This window comes from Chiloscyllium plagiosum, unplaced genomic scaffold (genome assembly GCF_037043375.1).
Source record: "Chiloscyllium plagiosum isolate Xiang-an unplaced genomic scaffold, Cpla_swu_hap1 HiC_scaffold_9, whole genome shotgun sequence".
Lineage (NCBI taxonomy): Eukaryota > Metazoa > Chordata > Chondrichthyes > Orectolobiformes > Hemiscylliidae > Chiloscyllium > Chiloscyllium plagiosum.
Genome location: NW_028270147.1, coordinates 111,688,160 through 111,706,555, shown reverse-complemented (window position 1 = coordinate 111,706,555; position 18,396 = coordinate 111,688,160). Strand labels below are relative to the sequence as shown.

The 18,396-nt window shown below is 47.8% G+C and overlaps 1 long non-coding RNA gene across 1 annotated transcript in view; it reads left to right on the top strand.

Annotated features, from left to right (window-relative positions):
- The first annotated feature begins 602 nt into the window (after window positions 1-602).
- The window catches only part of LOC148149253 (uncharacterized), a 36,682-nt gene continuing 18,888 nt past the window's right edge, over window positions 603-18,396 (top strand). Inside the window, exons 1-2 of the long non-coding RNA XR_015758080.1 lie at window positions 603-655; window positions 842-1,169. This is a non-coding gene — a long non-coding RNA (uncharacterized LOC148149253). The remainder of the gene's footprint in view (window positions 656-841; window positions 1,170-18,396) is intronic.

Below are 18,396 nucleotides of genomic sequence, written 5' to 3'. Positions count from 1 at the left end.
ACTTGAACAGAATTCCACAGGTTGACCATCCTCTGAGTGAAGAAATGTTTCCTCATCTCAGTCCGAAAGGTCTACCCTGTACCCCCCGAGACTGTGTCCCCTGGTTCCAGACTCCCCAACCTTGGGAAACCTCCTTCCAGCATCAAGTCTGTCCAGCCCTGTTAGAATGTTATACATTGCAGTCAGACCTCCTCTCATCCTTCTCAACTCAAGTGAGTTCAGGTTCAGTTGAGGTAGACCCTGAGAAGAGAATTGAGAAATGTTTTCGCTCAGAGGGTGGTAGGAGTCTGGAACTCACTACCTGAAAGGCTGGTTGAGTCACAAACTCTCATGACATTGGAGCAGTGTTTAGATATTTTTGTCGACCAATACAGACACAATGGGCCAAATGGCCTCATTCAGTGTTGTTCACATCAATGATTCTCTGTGACAGAGAGAGAGAGAGAGAAGAGGAAGTGTGAGGGGCTGACGTGGCTCTCTCTGTCTGACGCCATTTTCATACTGAGGAACACCCAGTCAGACTCTCACAGGCTGCAGCTTTATAAAGCAGAGCCCAGTGAAGGGAGAGTTTATCAGGAACCAGGCCCAGGGACAGGAGCACACACCATGATTTCACACATCTAACTGATCTGGCCCCTGGAATTCTGCGTCGCAGGTACAAATCTCTCTCCTTCCACCTTGAATCTTTAGCTGCTCTCCATTTCACTCCAATTCCACTGACTTGTGATTGAAGGGAAAATGCTGAAACCAGAGGAAAGCTCAGTGTCTCCAACAATCTCTCATTTGACAGGCTCTTTCTGTGACAGTTCTGACTTCACTGTGTTTCTCTCTGATCCCTCAGGTATCAGTGGGGACATCATCATGAGCCGGTCTCCCCCGGTGCTGTCAGTGGGACTGGGCCAGACCGCAACCATCACCTGTACGGCCAGTCAATCTGTTAGCAAGTGGGTTAACTGGTACCAGCAGTGAGAAGGTCAGAAACCCTCTCTCCTGATCTATGAAACAACAACTCGAAACACAGGAGTCTCCGAGTGATTCACTGGCAGAGGATATGGGACCAGTTTCACCCTGACAATCAGCAACGTTCAGAATGAGGATGTCGCTGACTATTACTGTATGTAGTATAACAGCTACTCTTATGTTTGGTAAAGGAACCAAGCTCAGACTGAGTAAGTAAACCTCAATCCTCTGTTATTAACCCTTTCAATTTCTAAACACAATTTCTAAAACACAAATGCTGAATTGTTGAAGGTGTCAGTGGGGAGCTGCAGTGAATGAAATGGTTGATTGAGGAGCACTGTGTCTAACAGGGTGTCCAGCTGTATTTCTTTAGTTCCATTGCCCCCTTTAAGCAGCAAGATCTAAGTCAGTTAGTTTTACTCACCGTGTGGAGGAGCTCTGTCCATTTGCAGCCTGTGGTCCCATTCCTGCAGCATGGAGTGAAATCAGTGAGTAGCCTCCTGCCGGTCTCAGTGTGACAGACACCGGCAGAGTTTGATGTGAGCTCTGGCTCCCTGTCCCAGTCTCTGATCTCACTGACCTCAGCAGCAGCAGCAGCAGCAGCAGCACAGTGAGACACCGAGCTCCCACCTCCCCCAGCTTTAACTCTGCTCAATCACACAATCACAGAATTGTTACAGTGCACAAGGAGGCCATTCTGCTCATCCTGTCTGTACTGGCTCTCTGAATGAGCAATTCACTGAGTTCCTTCTGCCTTCTCCCTGTCACCCTGCACATTGTTCCTTTTCAAATAACAGTCTCATTCCCTTCGGAATGTTTCAATTGAAGCTGCCTCCACCACACTCTCAGGCAGTGCATTCCACACCTTAACCACTCACTGGCTGAACATGTTGTTCCCCATCTCACTTTTGTTACTTTTCCCAATCACTTTCAATCTGTGGTCTCTCGGTCTCAATCCTTTCTCAACTGGGAACATTTTCTCCCTATTTACTCTGTCCAGGCCCCTCCTGGTTTTGAATTCCTCGAACAAATCTCCTCTCAGCCTTCTCCAAAGAAGACAGTCCCAAATTCTCCAATTAATCTTCATAACTGATGTTCCTCATCCCTGAATGATCTTTGGGAATATTTTTGCCATCGCTACAAAACATTCACCTCCTTCTTGAATTCTTCACATCATCTATGTCTCTCATGATTTTCTAAACCTCTGTAAGGTCACTCCTCAGAACCTTCTGCTTCAGGGTAAAAAGTCCCAGCTTTTCCAGCCTCTCATAGTTCTGGAGTCATACAGCGTGGAAACAGACCTTTCAGTTCAACTTGTCCATACTAACCAGATATCCTAAACTGACCTCATCCCATTTGCCAGCATTTGGCTTACATCCCTCGAAACCCTCCTATCCATGTACCCATCCCAATGTGTTTTAAATGCTGTAATTGTATCTGCCTCCAATACTTTCTCTGGCAGCTCAATCCATACACATACCACCCTCTGTGTGACAAGTTACCCCTCAGGTCCCTTTTGAATCTTTTGCTTCTCACTTTAAACCCATACCGTCTTGTTTTGGACTCCCTTACTGAAGGAAAATACCTTGGAGTTACATCCTGTCCATGCCCCTCATTATTTTATAAACATGTATAATGTCAATCCTCAGCCTCCAATGCTCCAGGGAAAATAGCCCCAGTCTATTCAGCCTTTTCCTGTAGCTCAAACCCTCCAGTTCCTGGTCATGTCCTGGTAAATCTTTTCCACAGCTTTTTAAATTTAACAACATCCTTCCTATCGCTGGATGAGGAATTGTTCACATTGTTCCCAAAGTGGCCTCACCAGTCTCCTGTCCAGCTGCAACCTGATGTCCCAACTCTGATACTTCGTGCAGTGACCAATAAAGGCAAGTGTACCCAACACCTTCTTCATCACCCTGTCTCCCTGAGACTCCACCTTCAAGGAATAATGCACCTGCACCTTGAGGTCTTTATGTTCAGCAACATTCCACAGGGCCCTACCATTAACTGTATAACTCCTGCCCTGGTTTGTCTTTCCAAAATGCAACATCTCACATTTATCTAAACTGAACTCCATTTGCCACACCTCTGCCCATTGCCCCATGTGATCAAGGTCCCGCTGTACCCTGAGATCATCTTCGTCACTATCCACTGTTGCACCAGTTTTGGTGTCATTTACAAACTTAACATTACTCCGATGTTCACACCCAAATCATTTACTTAAATGACGAAAAGCAATGGACGAAGCACCAATTCTTTTTGAAAAGTGTGGTGCTGGAAAAGCGCAGCAGACCAGGCAGCATCCGAGGAGCAGGAGAATCGACGTTTCGGGCATAAGCCCTTCTTCAGGAATTAGGCTGGTGTGCCAAGCAGGCTGAGATTAAAGGTAGAGGTGAGGGAATTTGGGGGACGGGCGCCGGGAATACGAGAGGTGGAAGGAGGTGAGGGTGAGGGTGATAGGCCGGAGAGGGGGTGGGGGCGGAAAGATCGGGAAGAGGATTGCAGGTCAAGAGGGCAGTGCTGAATCCAGGGACTGGGACTGAGATAATGTTGGGGGAGGGGAAATGAGGAAGCTGGAGAAATCTACATTCATCCCGTGTGGTTGGAGGGTTCCTAGGCGGAAGATGAGGCGCTCTTCCTCCTGGTTAGATTAGATTAGATTAGATTACATTACAGTGTGGAAACATGCCCTACGGCCCAACAAGTCCACACCGCCCCGCCGAAGCGCAACCCACCCATACCCCTACATTTACCCCTTACCTAACACTACAGGCAATTTAGCATGGCCAATTCACCTGACCTGCACATCTTTGAATTGTGGGAGGAAACCGGAGCACCCGGAGGAAACCCACGCAGACATGGGGAGAACATGCAAACTCCACACAGTCAGTCGCCTGAGGCGGGAATTGAACCCGGGTCTCTGGCACTGTGAGGCAGCAGTGCTAACCACTGTGCCACCGTGCCACCCTTGGAGGGTTGGAGGATTCCTAGGCAGAAGATGAGGCGCTCTGCCTCCAGCATCTCAACTTCCGCCTCGGAACCCTCCAACGAGGAGGAAGAGCGCCTCATCTTCCATCTAAGAACCCTCCAACCATACAGGATGAATGTAGATTTCTCCAGCTTCCTCATTTCACAGATCTCCACTGAGAACGAGACTCACGGTTGGTGCGTTGCCTCCCAAGTGCCAGGATATCTCGGATCCTGTCTTTGGGGTCCTGAAGGGAGAGTGTGCCCAGCCCCAAGTCATGCTTCACATAGGTACCAACGACATAGGCAGAAAGAGGGATAGGGATGTAAGGCAGGATTTCAGGGGGCTAGGGTGGAAGCTGAGAGTTAAAACAAACACAGTTGTTTTCTCTGGTTTGTTGCCCGGACCACATGATAGCAAGGCAAGGAATAGAGGGAGATATCAGTTGAACACGTGGCTGCAGGGATGGTGCAGGAGGGAGGGTTTCAAGTACTCCCTCCCTTGGGGCTCATTCTGAGGAAGGTGGGACCTCTACAAACAGGACGGTCATCACTTGAACCAGAGGGGTACTAATATCCTGGCTGGGAAATTTGCTGGTGCTATTTGGGTGGGTTTAAACCAGCGCAGCAGGGGGATGGGAACCTGAGGTGTCGTTCCAGTGCACAGGAGGATAAGAGTAGGGAGGGCATGGACAGAATTTCATGGTCACAGGAATGTGCTGGCAGATAGCAAGCTGGTTTGATGTGTGTCTACTTCAATGCCAGAAGTATCCGAAATAAGTTAGGTGAGCTTGCAGCATGGATAGGTACCTGGTGCTTTGATGTTGTGGCCATTTCAGAGACATGGATAGAACAGGGTCAGGAATATTGCAAGTACCAAGGTTTAGATCTTTCGTTAAGAACAGGCAAGATGTTAAAAGAGGGGGAGGTGTGGCTTTGTTAGTCAAGGACAGCATAATGGTGGCTGAAAGAATTTTTGACGAGGTAGTATGGGCTGAGGTTAGAAACAGGTACAGAAGAGGTCACACTCCTGGGAGTTTTTTATTGGCCTCTGCAGAGTTTCATGGAGGTGGAGGAGAGGATTGACAAAATGATTCTGGCTAGGAGTGAAAGGAACAGGGTGATCATTATGGAGACTTTTCTCCAACATTGACTGGAAATGCTATAACTCGGCACTGGGCGGCATGGTGGCACAGTGATTAGCACTGCAGCCTCACAGCGCCAGAGACCAGGGTTCAGTTCCCGCCTCGGGCAACTGTCTGTGTGAAGTTTGCACATTCTCCCCGTGTCTGCATAGGTTTCGTCCGGGTGCTCAGGTTTCCTCCCACAATCCAAAAAATGTGCAGGTTAGGTGAGTTGGCCATGCTGGATAGCCTGTAATGTTAGGTGAAGGGGTAAATGTAGGGGAGTGGGTCTGGGTGGGTTGCTCTTCGGAGGGTCGGTGTGGATTGTTGGGCTGGAGGGCCTGTTTCCATACTGAGTAATCTGATCAAGTATGTCGGATGGATCAGGTTTTGTCGAATGTGTGCAGGAGGGTTTCCTGACACAGTATGTCGAAGGGCTGACAAGACGGGAGGCCACAGTGGATCTGGTGCTTGGTAATGAACCAGGTCAGGTGTTTGATTTAGTTGTAGGTAAGCACTTTGGAGAGAGTGACCAAAATTCAGTTACATTTAGTTTATCGATGGAAAGGGATAGATACATGCCATAGGGCAAGAGTTATCGATGGGGCAAGGGCAATTATAATGTGATCAGGCAAGACTTAGGATACATAGAATGGGGGAGAAAAATGCAGGGGATGGGGCCAATCAAAGTGTGGAGCTGGCTTCAGGAACAGATATTGCATGTCCTTGATAGGTATGTCCCTGTCAGGCAGGGAGGAAGTGATAAGGTAAAGGAACTGTGGTTTACTATAGAAATTGCATCTCTTGTTAAGCAGAAGGAAAGAGGCTTCTGTGACAATGAGACAAGATGGTTCAGACGAAGTGATAGAGATTAGCAGATTAGCTAATTAGGAAGGATTTAAAGAAAGAGTTAAGAAGAGCAAAGAGAAGACATGAGCAGTCCTTAGCAGGTAGGACCCTTAAGCTTTCTATAGGTACGTGATGAATAAAAGGTTGACTAGGGTAGGAATAGGGCCAGTCAAAGACAGAATTGGGAAGTTGTGTATGTACTCTGTGGAGGTCAGAGAGGTGCTAAATGAATATTTCTCATTGGTTTTCACTCAGGGAAAGGAGAATATTGTAGAGGAAAAGAATGAGATACGAGATATTAGACGAGAAAGGATCAAGGTGAGTAGGGAAGAGGTGTTACCTATTCTAGATGGAGTGAAAGTCGACAAGCCCCTTGGGCCCCATGGGATTTATCCGAGGATTCTCTGGCAAGTTGTGGAGGAGATGGAGGAGCCTTTGGCTTTGATCTTTGAATCATCATTGTCTACATGTTTAGTACCAGAGGACTGGAGGATTACGAATGTTGTGCCCTTGTTGAAGAAGGGCAGCAGAGATGACCCAGGTAATTATAGACCAGTGAGCCTTACATCCATTGTAGGAAAAGATTTGGAAAGGATTATAAGAGATAGGATTTATAACCATCTAGCAAGCACAACTTGATTTCAGATAGTCAACATGATTTTGTCAAGTGCAGGTCATGTCATAAACCTCATTGAGGTTTTTGAGAAGGTGACCAAGCATGTTAACAAGGGTAGAGCAGTTGACATGGTGTATCTGGACTTCAGTAAAGCCTTTGATAAGGTTCCACATGGTAGGCTGTTGGAGAAAATGCAGAGGCTTGGGATTGAGGGTGATTCAGCAGTTTGGATTAGAAACTGGCTTTCTGAAAGAAGGCAGCGAGTGATGGTTGATGGAAAATATTTAGTCTGGAGTCCGTTTACGAGTGGTGTGCCACAAGGATCTGTTTTGGGACCACTGCTGTTTGTCATTTTTATAAATGACTTGGACACAGGCACAGGTGGATAGATTAGTAAATTTGCAGATGACACTAAAGTTGGTGGAGTGATGGACATTGTGGAAGAATGTTGCACGTTGCTGGGGGTCTTGGATAAACTGCAAAATTGGGCTAAGAGGTGGCAAATGGAGTTCAATGCAGCTAAATATGAGGTGACTCATTTTAGGAAGAATAACAGGAAGGCAGAGGACTGGGTCAACGGAAAGATTCTTGGTAGTGTGGATGTATAGCGGAATCTTGAAGTCCATTTACATAGATCCCTGAAAGTTGCTGCCCAGGTTGATAATGCTATTAAGAAGGCAGAGTGTGTGTTAAGTTTTATTGGGAGAGGGATTGAGTTCCAGAGCCATAATGTCATGCTGCAACTATACAAAACGTTAGTGCAGCTGCACTTGGAATACTGTGTACAGTTCTGGTCGCCTCATTACAGGAAGGATGTGGAAGCATTGGAAAAGGTGCAGAGGAGATTTACCAGGACGTTGCCTGGTCTGGAGGGAAGGTCTTATGAGGAAAGGCTGAGAGACTTGGGTCTGTTCTCATTGGAAAGAAGAAGGCTAAGAGGGGATTTGATAGAGACATTCAAGATGATCAGAGGATTAGATAGGGTAGACAGTGAAGTCCTTTCCCTCAGATGATGATGTCAGCTTGTACGAGGGGGCATAACTATAAATTGAGGGATGATAGAGTTAAGACAAATGTCAGAGGCAGGTTCTTTACTCAGACAGTAGTAAGGGCAAGGAATGTCCTGCCTGCCAATGTAGTTATCTCAACCACATTAGGGAGATTTAAACAATCCTTGGATAAGTACATGGATGATGATGGGATAACATAGAGCATGAGCTTAGATTGGTTCATAGGTCGGTGCAACATCGAGGGCTGAAGAGCCCGTTCTGCGCTGTATTGTTCTACCTACCTCTCTATCCAGTCTGAAAAGCAACACTTTACCACCACTCTCTGTTTCCTATCTTCAAGCCAATTTTTTACTCAAATAGCTAGCTCCCCCTGGATCCCATGTGGTCTAACTTTACAAACCAGTTTCTCATGTGGAACCTTGTCAAACACTTTCTCAAGTCCATATAGACAATGAAAGAAGGTCCCTGAAGAAGGGCTTATGCCCAAAACGTCGATTCTCCTGTTCCCTGGATGCTGCCTGACCTGCTGCGCTTTTCCAGCAACACATTTTCAGCTCTGATCTCCAGCATCTGCAGACCTCACTTTCTCCTCCATATAGACAATGTCTACTGTTCTGCCTTCATCAATCTTCCTTGTCACCTCCTCAATCAAATTAGGGAGACATAATTTTCCATGTACAAAACCACACTGATTATCTAAATGGATATAAATCCTGTCCCTCAGAATCCACTCCAACATCTTACCCAGCACTGACATCAGGCTCACTGGTCTATAGTTCCCTGGCTTTTCCTTACAGCCTTTCTTCAATAATGGCATAACATTAGCCAACCTCTCTGGTTCTCCAGCACCTTACCTATGCTTGTCAATGATGAAAATATCTCAGTCAGGGGCTCAACAATCTTTTCCCTCATTTCCCAAAATGTTCTGGGATACACCTGATCAGGTCCTTGGGATTTATTGACCTTTATATGACCTTTAGCATCTCCTCATTTGTATGTGGACTCTTTTCAAGACATCACTATTTTTCAAAAATCCTGAGTTTTCATGCCCTTCTCCACAATAAATACTGACCTGAAATATTTGTTTAGGATCTCACCCATCTCCTGTGTCATACCAAAATACAGCACTCACATTTATCTGAATTAAACTCCATCTGCCATTCCTCAGCCCACTGGCCCAGTTGGTCAAGATCCCATTATACTCTGACACAGCCTTCTTTACTGTCCACGATGCCACCTGAAACTTCACCTGAACACACTCTCACAACTCTGGCCCCTCTCTGCCTGTTACACTGCTACTACCCCAGTCTATATTCAGAAATTAAATCCCCCCTTTCCCCCACATTAAAACGACTCTATCACACTTTCAGGTCTCTGTAAATTTCTTGCATTTGTATTCCTTCACATCCTTCCCACTGGGTGGTGACTTATTGACTGCACTGAGAATTCTGTGGACCTTGGTGTTCCTCTCTGATATTCCCCCTGGCTCCCACAGTCCTGCCAAGTTAGTTTAAATTCTCTCCAACAGCACTAGTAAATCATTCCAAAGGAGCTCAGTGCCAGCTCTGTTCAGGAGCAACACTGTCTGGTCTGTCCAGGTCCCATCTCCCCAAGACCCAGTCCCAATGTCCCAAGAATCTGAAGACCTCCCTTCTGGATCCTCTTTCAAGCCCCACATTCACCTGTGTTACCCTCCCGTTCCTCTTCTCACTTGTGTGGGGCACTGGGAGTAATCCGGAGATTCCTACATTATAGTTCCTGCTGCTAATTCCCTCCCGAGCTCCTTAAATTCTGACTGCAGGACCACATCCCTTTTCTCCCTCTGTCACTGGGACCGATGTGGACCATGACTGCTGCCTGTTCCCCCTCTCCCCTCAGGGTGCTCTGCAGCTGTTCAGTGACATCCTTGACCCTGGCACCAGGGAGACAACACACCATCCTGGATTCCCATCTGCAGCTGCAGAAACACCTATCGATTGCCCTCGCTCTCGAATCTCCTCTCACTATCGCTCTTCAGAGTCTTCCTTGTGTCCCCCTGAACAGCTGAAATCCCCGTGGTGCCGTGGACTTATCTCTGGCTGCACTCCCCAGATGTACCATCATTCTCATCAGGATTCCAAACTGAATCCTGGTTGGACAATGGGATGCACTCAGGGGATTCCTGTACTAGCTGCCTGGTCCTTTTGGACTGTCTGCTGCTTCCCCATTCCCTCTCTCCCTGCATACTCTGAAGCTGCAGAGTGACCACATCTAGAAACGTTTCTCCACGGAGCTCTCAGCCTCATGGACGCTCCACACTGACACCAGCTGCTGGTCAAGCTCCGAAACCTGGATCTCCAACTGCTGTCACTGACCACACTTCCTCCACTCATGGTGGGAAGCATTCAGATCCTAGCTACCTCTGTTTGAAGTACGCTCAATGACATGGCCTCCCTAGCCTTCTGCAGTGAGTTCCACAGATTCACAACCCTATGGCGGATGGAATTCCTCCTTATCTTAGTTCAAAAGGGTCTTCCCTTCACTCTGAGGCTGTGCCGTCAGGTTCCGGTCTCTTCCCCTGTTGGAAACATCTTCTCCACATCCACTCGAGACAGGTCTCTCAGTGTTCTGTAAGTTTTAATGAGATTCCCTTCATCCTTCTAAACTCCATCAAGTCCTCAACTGTTCCTCATATGATAGCCCTTCATCCCCAAGATCATTCTTGTAAAACTCTTCTGTACACCCTCCAATGCCTGCACATTCTTCCTTATATACAGGGCCCAAAACTGCTTACAATACATGAATTGTGTTCTGACCTTATATGGCTTCAGCAGTACACCTCTTTCCTTGTGATTAGATTCCCTACACTACGGAAACAGGCCCTTCAGCCCAATAAGTCTACACCGACCCTCTGAAGAGCAACCCATCCAGACCCTTTCCCCTATATTTATCCCTGACTAATGCACATAGCACGACGGGCAATTTATCATGGCCAATTCACCTAACCTGCACTCTTTGGACTGTGGGAGGAAACCGGAGCACCCGGAGGAAACCCACGCAGACACGAGGAGAATGTGCAAACTCCACACAGACAGTTGCCCGAGACAGGAATCGAACCCGGGTCCCCGGCGCTGTGAGGCAGCAGTGCTAACCACTGAGCCACCGTGCCGCATGTTCTAGCCTTCTGGAAATGAATGCTGACATTGTATTTGTGCTCCTAACTGCCAACTGAACCTACATGGTAATGTTAAGAAAAACCTGATTATGACTCCTCAGTACCTTTGTGATTCAGATTTGTGAATCCTTTCCTCATTTAAAAAACAGTCTATGCCTTTATCCTTCTTACTAAAGTGCATAAGCTCACACTTTCCCACACTGTATTCCATCTGCCACTTCTTTGTCCACTCTTTGAGCCTGATCAACTCCTTCTTCAGCTTCTCCACTTCCTCAACACGACCTGTCCCTCCACTTATCTTTGGGTTACCTGCAGATTGAGCAACAATGTCCTCAGATACTTCATCCAGATCATTAATGAATCATTCATTTTTGGTGAATAGCTGTAGTCCCAGCACGGACCTTTGCAGAACCACACTAGTCACCGGTTGCCATCCTGAAAAAGATCCCTTTATCCCACTCTCTGCCTTCTGCCAGGTGGCCAACCTTCTATCCATGCCAAGACCTTGCCCCTAACACCATGGGCTCTTCTCTTCTTTAGTAGCCTCCTGTATGGCACATTGTCAAAGGCTGTCTGTAAATCCAAATAGATCACGTCCACAGGCTCTCCTTTATCTAACTTGTTCATTCCTTCCTCCAAGAATTCAAACAGATTTGTCAGGCCACCCCTTGATGAAGCCATGCTGACACAGCCCGACTTGACCATGCACTTCCAACCCCCCTGCAATCTCATCCTTAAACTGAAGTCTACAATCTGACTAAAGACTGAGGTCAGACTGACCAGCTTATAATTTCCCATCTTCTGCCTCCCTCCTTTCTGAAACAGGGGCTTTACATTAGCCATTTTACAGTCCTCTTGAACTCTCCAACTCCAGTGATTCCTGAAAGATCACCACCAATGCTTCCACAATCTGCTCAGCTATCTTCTTCAAACTCTGGGGTGTAGTCTATCCAGTCCGGCTGATTTATCCATCTCAGAACTTTCAGCTTCTCCAGCAACTTCTCCTCAGTGATCACCATTACTCTCATCTCTGCCCCTGAATCTCTTTAAGTTCTAGTATACTACTGGTGTCTTCTATTGTGAAGACTAATGTAAAGTCACTATTCAGATCCTCTGCCATTTCCTTGTTCCCCATTAGTACTTCTCCAGCCTCATTTTCCAGCAGTTCAACATCCAGTCTTGCCTTCCTCTTAGCTTTTATATTTCGACAAAAATACAGTCTTGCAATCTTCTTTTATATTACTGGCTGGCAAACCTTCATATTTCATCTTCTAACCCCTTATTGTATTTTTAGTTATAAACTTACAGAATCCTTGGGTTTTAAAATACAGCACAGAGTAAAAAAGCAAGGAAGCAATGCTACACCTCTACAGATCACTGATCAGACCAGATTTGGAAGATTGTGTTCAGTTATGAACACCTTATTTAAAGAGCCATATTAAAACCCTGGAGACAGGTGAAAGGAGTTTTATCGAAATGATACCAGGAATGAGTGATTTTAGATACAAGGAAAGTTTAGAGAGATTGGGCTTATTCCCCTCTGAGCAGAGAAGATTAAGAGGTGATCTTATAGAGTTGTTCACTGTTTTGAACAATTTTTGACAGGGTTAAGGAGGATATTTTGTTTCCATGAGTTGGTATGTCTGTAACTAGAGGCAACAATTTCAAGATGGTCAACAAGGCAGCTTGGAGTGAGATGAGGGAGTTGTTAGGATTTGGAACATGCTACCTGACAGGATGGTGGAGGTGGATTCTGTTGGAGGTTTCAACGTGCATATTGCAAATGAATAAAGTTAGAGAGCAACAGAGATCGGACTGGAGAGTGGAACTAGCTGGATGGCTCTTTCTAGAGCCAGCACAGACATGATGGGTTGAATAGCCTCCTTCTGTATTGTAAATTCTATTATTCCATTTCATCCTGTCAGCTCTTTGCTTTCCTCAGGTCCTGTTCAATGTCACTCCTGCATTTTCTATCCTCCTCTCAGCTTTCTGCAGGTTTGAACTCCAGATAACCAACATCACCTTCCCTGTTTGGTCTGCCCTACTCTGGCTGCCTTTTGACATCCCAGGCTGAAAGTCTAGATTTGGAAGTCCCACCCTTACTCCTTGTGGGAACAGATTCTGAATGATCTCTGTCTCCTCCTTTGAGGGATCCTACTGCCCTGACACTGATTTCCTATCATGTCGCTGGTCCAGTCCCCTTTTACCAAAGCACCGCACAGTTTAGTAAAATATGTCACTCCCAAATGAAAACTTTTACACTTGCTCCATTGTTCTCCATTTCCATCCCTCCTCTCAATCTCACTGAGTTCTGATCCCTGTCACTGAAATGCTCCCCCACTGATCACCCTTCTAGCTGCCCACATTCATTTCCTAAATTATGGTCCAAACTGTCCCTTCTCTTTCACCATCACCTTCTCAGGGGCAATTAGGGATGGGCAATAAATGCTGGCCCTGCCAGTGACACTCACATCCCAAGAAGCAATTTAAACAATGTCTGTTCTTTCGTCGGGTTTGTTAGGTATTGGCTACAAATGTTCAAATGTTTTCCCAGTGAATATTCTGAAAGTTGAAACTGGCAGGGATTAAAATTGATTTTCTTGTCTTTCAGGCCGTGATAACTCTCAGCCCAAGCTGACCCTGCTGCCCCCCTCCCCAGAGCAGGTAGATGCCAAGGGCACTGCCACCCTGGTGTGCCTTGCCAATCACTTCTATCCCGATGAGCTGGAGGTGCAGTGGAAGAAGGATGGTGCAGTCATTTCGGACGGGGTTCAGACCAGCAACTACCTGCGAGCTTCGGACAGCACCTACAGTGTCAGCAGCCTGCTGACCCTCTCTGGGTCTGACTGGGAGTCCAACGCTCGCTTCTCCTGTGCCCTCACCCACACAACCCTCCCCTCTCCCCTCAGCAAAACAGCATCAGGAGATCAGAATGTGTGTACAGTGTTTGAGACAGTCCACAGAGGAGACACAACTTTAAATAGGACAGGGCTGAGCTGGCAGGGCAAAGATCATTGTGAGCATTAAATTTCAATTCTTTTCCTTTTCAGAACTCCTCAGAGGCATTTCTGAGGTTCAGGAGTTCAGGCACGTCATTGGGACAGTGTCGAGAGACCTTTACAGTGTGTCAAACCTCATGCTGTTCTTGTCCGGTGAGTGTTTGATTGGAACAGGGGTGATTTGTGATGTCAAGTAAAATCTCTTCAAGTTGCTGAAGATTGTCAGCTGTACAAAACAATGTGAACCTCAGAAGTTTCTGCTTCAGTAAACCAGATCTCCTTCCTGCTCAGCCACCAGCTCCAATTTAAGGTTTTATCACTGTTTAAAGGGACAAGATTCTCATGTTATTGAGAAAATCTCCACAAGTGATTTCCTCAAGCTCCATTCTGGCTGTGAATTTGAGCAACCTCCTCTGTCTGGGCTGTTAATTGCTGACTGTTTTCTGTTAATGTCAATCTGGAAAAGGGAGTAAAGGTGAAGAAGATTCACCTCTGTGTGTTTTGGAAATGGACCACTCCGTTCAGCTGATTGGCTGCATTTCCGCATGACATTGTCACAATTGGCTGCTTGGCCTGTCAATCAATACGGCATCTGTTGTCGTATAGACTGACAGCCAATCATCAATCATTTTCAAATGATCTCTTCGATCTGAATCTGTGGAGGTTACAAGATTCCAAACAGAACAGAAACTGAAATCTGTTGGGACTCAATGATTCCAATCTCAGGCATTCCCCTTCACTCTGTTGGTCCAGGCCCAGTTGCTGGGATTGCACTGTGCACTCTCTGCTGCATGCTGGATAGTACCTGAAATGATCTTAGGCCAAGCTCTGTCACTGCAGGCTGTGTCTCTCTGAGTGCGAGTGTACTACATAATGCTGCCTGGAGATGTCACTCCGAGTGTGGGTGTGTTATTCAGAGAGACACCTCCAGGCAGCATGGAGTGTGAGCATGTTACTCAGTGCTGTCTGACGTTCGGAGTGTTTATGTTAGTCAATGTTGCCTGGAAGTGGCTCTGAGTGTGTGTGTGCTATTCTGTACTGCCTGTAGGTATCGCACTGAGTGTGAGTGTCACTGTGCTGCCTGTAGGTGTCGCTAAGGCATTTGTCTTGGACCTGCTGGAGGTGTATGTCAGTATGCTTCGGGCAGGTACCATGAGTGAATCCATGAGGAAAGGCATCATCACCCTCATCTACAAGTGGAAGGGGGAGAGGGAGGAACTCAAAAGTTGGAGACCAATCTCACTGTTGAATGCGGATTACAAAATTCTGTCAAAGGTAATCGCCAACCGGGTCAGGTCTGCTCTGGGGTCGGTGATTCACCCTGACCAAACCTGTGCTGTGCCGGGCAGGAAGATCTCTGAGAGTCTCGCACTCCTCAGGGATACGATCGCCTACGTGCAGGACAGAGGGTTGGACACCTGTCTGATCAGCCTGGACCAGGAGAAAGCCTTTGACAGGATATCACACAGGTATATGAGAGATGTTCTCTCCAAAATGGGCTTTGGGGAGGGAATTTGCAATTGTATCAGACTGCTGTACACCAACATTGTCAGTGCAGTCTCAATCAACGGGTGGGAATCAGATAGCTTCCCAGTCAGATCTGGAGTCAGGCAGGGCTGCCCTCTCTCTCCTGCCTTGTTTGTGTGCTGCATAGAGCCATTTGCCGAGTCCATCAGGAAGGATGCGAGCCTGAGAGGGGTGACTATTCCTGGCAGCGGGGGCCTGAAGGTTAAGGCCTCCCTGTACATGGATGACGTCGCCGTTTTCTGCTCGGATCCGCTGTCCGTGCGCAGACTCATGCGCATATGTGACCAGTTCGAATGGGCCTCAGGGGCCAAGGTAAACCGAGACAAGAGCGAGGCCATGCTCTTCGGGAACTGGGCTGACCAATCCTCGATCCCCTTCACCGTCAGGACCGACAACCTGAAGGTGTTGGGTATTTGGTTTGGAGGGGCTGGGGTGTGCGCCAAGTCTTGGGAGGAGCGTATCAGCAAAGTGAGGCAGAAACTGGGCAGATGGAAGCTACGGTCGCTCTCCATTGCGGGAAAAAACCTGGTCATCAGGTGTGAGGCACTGTCATTGCTATTATACGTGGCACAGGTCTGGCCTATTCCCAGAACCTGTGCCGTTGCAGTCACCTGGGCCATCTTCCAGTTTATATGGAGGTCAAAGATGGACCGGGTCCGAAGAGACTTGCTGTACAAAGATCTGGGCAACGGGGGTAAAAATACACCCAAAGCCACCCTCACCCTGATGGCCACCTTTGTGTGTGGCTGCATCAAGCTGTGCGTGGATCCCCGGTACGCAAACACCAAGTGTCACTACGTACTGAGGTTCGACCTGGCCCTGGTGTTGCGAAGGATGGGCCTGGCCTCGCTGCCGCGGAACGCTCCGAGTAGTTGGACCGTTCCGTATCACCTGTCCTTCGTGGAGAAGTTTATGAAGAAAAACACCTTTGACCACAAGTCCATCAGGAAGTGGTCAGCACGTAGTGTCCTTGAGACCCTTCGGGAAAAGGAGAGGGTGGATCCTATCGAGCGATTCCCTTAGCAGACTGTCAAAGCCATCTGCCTCATCGCCAGAACTTTCCAACAAGCACCAAGACATGGCTTGGCTGGTGGTGAGAAGGGCTCTGCCTGTGAGATCCTTTATGCACACCCGGACTCTCAGCCGCACCGCACGCTGCCCTCGAAGCGGCTGCGGGGGGGACGAGACTGTCACACACCTCCTTCTGGAATGTGCCTATGCAGAAGACGTCTGGAGAGGAATGCAGTAGTGTTTGTCGAGGTTCGTCCCGAGCAGCGCCGTGATGTGGGACTCTGTGCTCTACGGCCTGTTCCCCGGGACGCACACCGAGACGAACATCAACTGTGCCTGGAGGATCATCAACTCGGTGAAGGACGCTCTCTGGGTGGTCCGAAACCTGTTGATCTTCCAGCTGAAGGAGTTGACCCTGACTGAGTGTTGCAGACTGGCACATTCCAAGGTCCAGGACTGTGGTGAAAGGGTTAAAATTGTGTCCCAATACATGTGTGAATCTAACCGAAAATGGAAGGTGTCGCTTAGTCCCGTGTGAATCTTGTTATACACCTTCCCGTGTGAATCTTCTTATCTGTATGTAACCAGAATGGAATGTGTTTTTTAGCCTTGCTCTGCTGTTCACATGAATGTTTATATCTGGAAAAGGGTATATCAACTGGAGAAGTCTCCAGTTCGGTAGAGTCTGCTCCGGGGTTACGTTTAACCGCCGAGCGTGGGTTGTTGGCAACCGCTCTACGAGAACTGACGGCTCCCAGTTTTGGTAACATGTAGAGTGAGTATAAGCCAGACCCGTTGTAAGTACGAGACTGGTGGTGGGGACACTGCGGGGAATAAAACTATATTCTAGCAGACTCGCCTCTTGGCTGTTTGTTCTGTGTCAGACTACTTTCCTGCGAGCCTGGTCCTTGACCTTGAGAATTTTTTAAAACATTTTGGCGTAGCCGGCAGGATCAATCGCAATTGAGGAAAGATTTTGATACAGAACAATGTTTTGGAAAAAGGCTAAGAAACCAGAGGAACAAACTGTGGAGGTCCTGACCGTCCCGGGATGGCATGGGCCGTGGCATGGCGTGGCAGTTTGTTTGAGAAATGGTGGGGGGCGACCGGAGGACTGGGAGGCCGAGGGCGTAGGAACCCCAGGGTCGCTGCTGTCCACCCTTGAGAGGATCCCAGTCCTGCCGAAGAACCCATTGCCTGGGGTACAGCGGAGGATGTGGGCCTGTGCGGCGGCTTGTAGACAACAGTCAGACAAGCGCCAAAAAGCTGAAGCAGAATTAGCCCTCCTGAAACATGAGCAGGGACTCAGTTCGGGAGATGCCTCTATGTTGAGGCAGGAAATTATGAAGTTAAAAGCTGAATTGACAGCATTAACTGAACTAGCAGGACGAACTATTATGTATTTGTCTGCTAAGAAACGGAAAGAGAAAAGGAAGGTCCCTCGAACCCCGGACCCGGTACAAGTACGGGCGTTTGTAGCCCAGTTAAATAACGGGGATCGGTGGGATATCGATCATTGGGATGGGAACATTTGGGGAGATTTAGATGATCAGTACGAAGAGGACCCACCCGTACTCCAAGCTAAACCAGTGGTTAGGAGAAAGCAGGTTCAGAGACGTCTCCCAGTGCAACGGGAGGTAATGTTAGATGAGAAAGGAAACCCTATACGGAATGAACAAGGGGAGGCAATTATGCATGAATTACCGCGGGCTCAGCCTCCCGCAGAATTCTCTGAATTAACGGAAGACTTCACTACCGATGAGGTGCTGTTTATCACCCAGAAAACCCGACGTAATCCTGGGGAGCCGTTAGAGCTATGGCTAATTCGGCTCCTCGAGGAAGGGGGGCAACAAGTGCAGGTAGACTATCAGGATGCTCCCAAGTTTGGTGGATTAGCAAAGGATGCTGCCATAGACCTGGGGTACCACAACCAAGCCAAGGATATGGTAATAGATCGCAGTATGGGGACCCTATTTGGGATGTATGCCAGGGCAGTGGCCGAACAGTATCCCTTCCCGTCCGATTGGCCCCCCTTGGAAGGAACTTGGACAACGATTAAGGAAGGGGTTCAGAGGCTAACCCGTTTGTGTGTGCGGGATGCCCTGTTGCTGGGAGTGCTGGACGAGGTAGATAACACAAATGTTAGTAGACAGACTAGAGACCATCTAGTGAAGACTGC